The sequence below is a fragment of the Triticum aestivum genome, chromosome 3D (assembly GCF_018294505.1).
Source record: "Triticum aestivum cultivar Chinese Spring chromosome 3D, IWGSC CS RefSeq v2.1, whole genome shotgun sequence".
Classification (NCBI taxonomy): domain Eukaryota; kingdom Viridiplantae; phylum Streptophyta; class Magnoliopsida; order Poales; family Poaceae; genus Triticum; species Triticum aestivum.
In genome coordinates, this window is record NC_057802.1 from 498763571 (window position 1) to 498770304 (window position 6734).

General features: G+C 36.9%; 1 non-coding gene across 1 annotated transcript; it reads right to left on the reverse strand.

Moving 5' to 3' along the window:
• Positions 1-6415: 6415 nt before the first annotated feature.
• TRNAK-CUU (transfer RNA lysine (anticodon CUU)) lies at positions 6416-6488 on the reverse strand. The gene has a single exon. It is a non-coding gene; the product is annotated as a tRNA-Lys (tRNA).
• Positions 6489-6734: the final 246 nt, after the last annotated feature.

The following is a 6734-nucleotide window of genomic DNA, read 5'->3' on the forward strand; positions in this document are numbered from 1 at the left end:
TCATGTCATCTTACTTAAGGCGTTACTCCGTTCTTATGAACTTAATACTCTAGATGCATGTTGGATAGCGGTCGATGTGTGGAGTAATAGTATTAGATGCAGAATCGTTTCGGTCTACTTGACACGGACGCGATGCCTATATTCATAATCATTGCCTCAGATATCGTCATAACTTTGCGCTTTTCTATCAATTGCTCGACAGTAATTTGTTCACCCACCATATGTTTTTTTTTCAAGAGACAAGCCTCTAGTGAAACCTATGGCTCCCGCGTCTATTTTCCATCATATATTTTCAGATCTATATACCAAAAAACCCAAAAATACCTTGTTGCAATTTATTTGTTTTTACTTTGTTTTACGTTTTAGTAATCTTTTATATCTATATCTATCAGATCTCATCCTTGCAAGTGACCGTGAAGGGATTGACAACCCCTTTATCGCGTGGGGTGCAAGTGTTTGATTCTTTGTGCAGGTGCATAGATTGGAGACTTTCTTGTACCTCCTACTGGATTGATACCTTGGTTCTCAAACTGAGAGAAATACTTATCTCTACTTTGCTGCATCACCCTTTTCTCTTCAAGGGAAAAAACAACGCAAGCTCAAGAAGTAGCAAAAGTCACTTTGGAACATAGGTGATAGGAGCACTTTCTTTTGAATAGTTTTAATCTCTTAGGTGTTGATATTTTTTTGTTTTTTCGACTAATATTTTTCCCTTCGTGGCTTATTTCTCTCTAATGCAAAATTGGCATCATAATAATGTGCTTCCAATATTTCGTTGCCTAGGTATTGGTACTTAATTCATGATGATCAAAACATCACTTTGGAACACGGGTGACATGAGCACTTTTTTCTGAATAGTTTGAATCTCTAGGGCATTGATATTATTTCCCTTCCAATATATTTTTTCTCTTTTTTTGCGAGTAATATTTCTTTTGTTTGTGGCTTATTTCTCTCTACTCCAAAATTGGCTTCATAATAATGCGCTTCCAGTGTCTCATTACCTAGGTGCTGGTACTTACTTCATGATGATCAAAAAGTCACTTTGGAACACACATGATAGGAGCACTTTCTTTTAAATAGCTTGAATGTCTCAGGCGTCGATATTTTTTCCTTCCAATATTTTTGCTTTTTTTTGCGAGTAATACTTTTTTCTTTGTGGTTTTTTCTCTCTACTCTAAAATTGGATTCATAATAATGCACTTCCAATTCTTTGTTACCTAGGTGTTTGTACTTACTCCATGATGATCGAAAAGTCACATTGGAATAGAAGTGACAAGAGCACTTTCTTTTGAATTGTTCGAATCTCTCAGGCGTCGATATTTTCTCCTTCCAATATTTTTTCCTCTTTTTTGCGAGTAATATCTTCTCTCTCTATGGCTTATTTCTCTCAACTCCAATACTTGCTTCATAATGATGTGCTTCTAGTGTTTCCTTACATGGGTGCTGGTAGTTACTTCGTGATGATCAATAAGTCACTTTGGAACGCAAGTGACAAGAGCACTTTCTTTTGAATAGTTTAAATCTCTCAACGTCGTTTTTTCCCTTCCAATATTTTTTTCTTTTTTTTGTGAGCAATATTTTTTCCCTCTGTGGCTTATTTCTATCTACTCCAAAATTAGCTTCATGATAATGGCTTCTAATGTTTCGTTACCTAGGTGTTGGTACTTACATCATGATGAACAAAAGTCACTTTGGAACAAAGGTGACAGGAGGACTTTCTTTTGAATAGTTTGAATCTCTCACGTGTCGATATTTTTTCCTTCCAACATTTTTTATTTTTTTGCGAGTAATTTTTTTTCTCTATGGATTATTTCTCTCTACTCCAAAATTGGCTTCATAATAATGCGCTTCCAGTGTTTTGTTACCTAGGCGTTGGTACTTACTTCATGATAATCAAAAAGTCACTTTGGAACACAGATATTAGGACCACTTTCTTTTGAATAGTTTGAATCTCTTAGGCGTCGATATTTTTTTACTTCCAATATTTTTTCTCTTTTTCTTGCGAGTAATGTTTTTTTCTCTGTGGCTTATTTCTCTCTACACCAAAATTGGCTTCACAATAATGCACTTCCAGTGCTTCGTTACCTAGGTGCTGGTACTTACTTCATGATGATCAAAAAGTCTCTTTGGAACACATGTGATAGGAGCACTTTCCTTTGAATAGTTTGAATCTCTCACGCGTCGATATTTTTCCTTCCAATATTTTTTTTGCGAGTAATATTTTTTTCTCTGAGGCTTATTTCTCTCTACTCCAAAATTGGCTTCATAATGATGCGCTTCTAGTGGTTCGTTACCTTAGTGATGGTACTTACTTCATGATGATCAAAAAGTCACTTTGGAACATAGGTGAAAGGAGCACTTTCTTTTGAATAGTTTGAAAATCACATTCGTTTAACATTTAATTATAAAAGATGCTAAAATTATACATGTGGATTTGTTTGCTGCTCAGACAGTAGAGGGGGGGGGACCCCCAGGGCCGGTCCGAAGATTTCGGGGGCCTGGGACGAAACTAGAATACAGGTCCTTCAATGATTTCCTAAAATTTCTATAGACAAAATTATCGGTGATGGTATAAAAAAACTAGAGACATACTATCTTTGAAATCATGTTGTTGAAGTGATCGGTGGGTGCACTGTGATCTCTTCTCGGTGACTCACCTCTTGACAAGGTTGCATGTGGAGCGGTTGTTGGGCATATCCATGCAAGCGCAGGTGACATCGAACATTGGCCGCAAGAAGTAGGCAATCGCATATGAGTATGCTTGCACTCCATGGTGAAGAACGAACTTAATATTTTTAGTATGACGAAATAGATAGTATGAAGAGGAAGTTGTATGACATAAAATTTATGATCTCTAAATAACAAATTATGACTAAAGTATGATATTTAAAAAATGTAAATCTATTAATACACTATGCTTCCTAATTTTTAATGCCTCACAATTAATCAAGATCTCCAATTCTAAATTGGGTCACTCAATTTTAAAATGTACATCTATTAATACACTATGCCCCGGTGTTTCATTCCACTATGGTCAACCTTAGTTCCTGTATATTTGGCTGCTATGCAACTTGATGAGCACATCCTACCATGTGTGGGTGTTATAGGGCTCCCCTTGAATCCCTTTATCCATAGTCAAACTCTTCCTGAGAGGCCCAACATTGGTACTAAAATTTGTCAACATAAAACTTGCATCGGGAGCTAGCACTACCCGAGGTATCTTAAAAATAACTTGGGCCAACGACTGAGAAAAGCGTTGGTCTGCAATAGAGCACCTTGCAGAGCCCCCACGGGAATCCTGGCTTGGTGACCGTAAGCTTAGCTCATCCGGATGGGTCCGGGTCTAGGGATGCGCGCAGCTTTGAGCCAGATTCAACCCACCGAGAGGCCTTTCTGGATTAGTTTTACATTAGCTAGACTAGAGAAACTTTGTTACTCCAAACTTCTCGGACTCACGTGGCTATCCACAGAACTTGGAGGAACGAGTATGCATACAGAACTTGTAATGGGAAGTTGGAAGCATCCTTGTAGGGTTAAATCTTTCAGAAAGTCATGTCCATGGTTAAGGACAACTTGGAAATCTATAATGCCGGTGGTAGACAACTTCAACTAATAACTAAAACTTGACCAATGTGTGTGTAACTGCGATTGTCTCTTTTTGTGGGAATGGGAGCAAGAAGAGGACACATGGGGGGGGGGGGGGGTTATAAATGACTCGTAAGTAGGTATTCAGGATCACTTCTTGATCAACTAGTCGTGACCCCCTCTATGCTTAGGTTTTATCTTATCTTGTTCTAGTATTCGTAGGACTAGATGGTTTACAATTCCTTAGTTGTTTGCTACCACTTAACTATATTCCAACTCATGAGTACTGTTAGTCTTGATACCTTTGGTAATGTACTTGTTGAGTCCCGAAAGGCTCACATATACCACAACAGCTGTTGATGCACGTTTTGATGAAACAACTACAAATCTGGATGATGTGCTAAATTGGGAGACTCACTATGATGCTTATTGCAACAAGTTTTACATGACATTTGGTTACGACCCCATCGACCACTAGGAACGGTTCCCGGTTGGCAGCCCGAGAATAGCAGGGTGGGTGTTGCTTATTTATTTGTCGGCATGTTAGGCCTACTAGTATGCATGCACGCGCATTGCGCGTCTTTACACTACAGAGTGATTTTTGCCAAAATAAGTCATGAAAATGCCGAAGAAATGATTCAAGACATATGACTGTCGTGCATCTACGGAGTATGTAATTTGCACAAAATTTGGGGTACCTATTGCAAATAATACATAGATGAACCCAGATACATATAAACCCACTTCGAAAAACACATTTTTAAATGACAAAAAGAATCTGAAAAAGTAGATATGAGCACACTTCGAAAAACAAATTTCCAAATGACAAAATAATCTGAAAAAAGTTGCACTTCTTCATTCCCTCCATGTTCTATGTGATCATAGAAAGTTTTGCGAAAAACAACTTTTTTTACAGGTGCAAAAAATAAAAATAAAACATGTCGTGAAACGCTATTTAGAAGTACCAAATTTTGTCTTTTATGCGGAGGCAAAATAAAAAGATATTTTTTCGTTTTTGTTCCCCACACATATTATGTGAAGATGTGCGCGTGAAATCTTATTTTGTTCCCCACACATATTATGTGAAGATGTGCGCGTGAAATCTTATTTTGTAACTCTTGACATTTTAAAACATGTTTAAAATACATTTTTTTAAATGGGTTCATATAGGAGTACATAGTTGTTTCAGGTAGTGCGTACCCTACCTTTTGCTATGTTTACTGTAGCATTCACTACAGACATTCACCCAGAAATGCACGCCAGGCAGTGTGTGCGCGCTGTGCACCGGTTTGATTTGTTTACTTTATATTTTTTATGAGTCAATTACACCACTGATGCTTGAACTTGGCATGAAAAATCACTTTAGTACAAACCACCGGTGTACATTGAATCGGTGCAACAACTTGGTTTTTTTTTTTTGCAAATATGGTGCTAATCATAGTTTAATATGCTGCAGGGCTGACTAGGCATGCCAGCGTGACATAGGGCCCGCTGTCAGGAAGGAAGATGCATGGCGTGTGCCCTGTTAATTTGCGAAAATACCCTCAGAAATTTTCTTGTCACGAGAAAGCCACTGCAAGGTGGGTCCCTCCTGTCAGTACAAAGTGTAAATAATCACAAAAATCAGTGCGCCTCTGTCTCGAACACAAGAACTGCAGCATGCGCACCACGTAATGGATAGCTAGCCTAAATATCTCATATCAAGGACGCTCACTGGGCATGGACTGTAGTTAGTGCGGACCATTTTGTATGTGCTAATTTTTTAAAGATATTTGCAAAATGCATGTAGTAAGTAATAAAATAATTTCAAATATTAGTATGCTATAAGTATTATACACAAAAACTTATGACTAGTAAATAAAAGCATTCAAAATGTTTAATGAATACGAAATTTTTGTACACTCGTGGCTCATATTTAAATTATACAAAATATTGAATAGAAACATTTACTAAATATTTATGACCAACAACTTGTGTATAATTTTCACGTGTGACCTATATTCATATTTTTACATAACTTAAGTATTACCACCATTGAATATTCATGTCAACATTTTATTTTCTAAATTATGAATATTTTTTATTATACGAAAGTTATTTTGAACGACATACTTATGAGTTATAAAACTATGTGTATAATTTGTTTAAACGTTTCTATAATTAAAATAATATTTATGAATTATAATTTAAGAAATATTTGTATTCTTTAATTGCACAAACATTTTTTATAATTCATAAACTAAGTACATGAATATTTCAAAATAATAATTGAGCATTTTTAAGTAAGTTATTTCATTGGTATGTATAATATTTATAACACACCGATATAACACACCCGTATATATTTTTCCAGTCGTATGCTATAATACATGTTTTGTTTAAGAAAACACACAATCTTTATTAAAAACAACTTCTTGAAGCAACATTTTTTTTCTAAAGGATGACTATTTTATTAAAATTGTAATTTCTTTAACTTATATGAGCATTTATTTGAATATATACGAACTTGTTTAAATGGCAAGGTCTTCTTAGAGCTAGGCCCGCATCTCAGGCGTTACAAGCATATACGAACTTGTTTAAATGGCAAGGTCTTCTTGGAGCTAGGCCCGCATCTCAGACGTTACAAGTTACTCCCTCCGTCGGGAAATACCTGTCATCCGGACGAAGGGAGTAGAACACAACAACACAAACATCAACCACACCGCAGTATCTTCTACAGTTCGTGTGTACAGATTACAAGCTGATGCCGTAAATAAACTGGAGCGTAGCCAGCGGCCATCCATCATATTCGCAAATTGATTCCTGGTGAGTAAACAAAAAAATAGGCAGTCGCCCACCGTGGGGCTCGAACCCACGACCACAAGGTTAAGAGCCTTGCGCTCTACCAACTGAGCTAGACGGGCTGTTTTGGCTTTTGTTTTCGTTTCCAAGAAAATGATCCATGATGCACGCACAGAAGGTATCAGTCCATCCTGCTCCAAAAGCAAAAAAGCAAACACTGGTAAAGAAACAAAAGTAGTGCATCTGGCACTACAGATTTATCTTTATCTCTATGCTGTACACTTGGTCCTCCCTCTATCTAGGTTTATAGGATGTGTGTGTATTTTTAGGTCCTCATTTTAACCAACCAAATGTGTGCCACATGCCAC